We start from the raw sequence: 678 nt of genomic DNA, 5'->3' as shown, positions 1-678 counted from the left end.
TCCAAGCAAGTTTTGGGGCGGTTCTGGCTCCGCGCAGGAGTGCTGTCAGATCCCACCCACCGCGCAGCTCCAGCACCCCGGCTCACACGGGGCAGCCGCGGCAGGCAGGGGGGAAGGAAGGCCAGGGACAGCACCTATAAAAAGCTAGAGCGTCCCCTGCCGCAGTTATATCTGCAGCTTGGTGGGGCCTGGAAAAAAAAACTTGGCAGTCAAGTCTTTGAGGGTGACGCGATGGTGAGCGATGAGGGAGGGCCTGGGGGACTTACAGCCCCCCTAAGCCAAGGATGCAGCAATAAATAGCATTTACACACACTCACACCCAAACCACCTCGGATTTAGTATTGTGTGGAGGTGCTGGGCAGGGGCGTGAGGCCTCAGGCTGTAGCCAAGGATGCAGCAATAAATAGCATTTACACACACTCACACCCAAACCACCTCGGATTTAGTATTGTGTGGAGGTGCTGGGCAGGGGCGTGAGGCCTCAGGCTGTGTCCCAAGGCTGGGTGGCCGGGACAGGGTCCGGTTACTGCACCGGTCAGTGACAAGCAGAGGGAGCTGGGGACCGTGCCAGTGGGGGCCGCGCCTCCCTCCCTCCCCAAAGCGCTTTGTTCAGCCTCAGAAATACCCGGTGGCCTGAGGGGCTCTAAAAGCAGCCAGTGCCGTCCCACGGGCCGGGGC

The sequence above is a fragment of the Pygoscelis adeliae genome, unplaced genomic scaffold (genome assembly GCF_000699105.1).
Source record: "Pygoscelis adeliae isolate BGI_AS28 unplaced genomic scaffold, ASM69910v1 Scaffold977, whole genome shotgun sequence".
NCBI lineage: Eukaryota > Metazoa > Chordata > Aves > Sphenisciformes > Spheniscidae > Pygoscelis > Pygoscelis adeliae.
The sequence above is the reverse complement of the archived record's forward strand: the minus strand, read 5'-3'. Positions refer to the sequence as shown.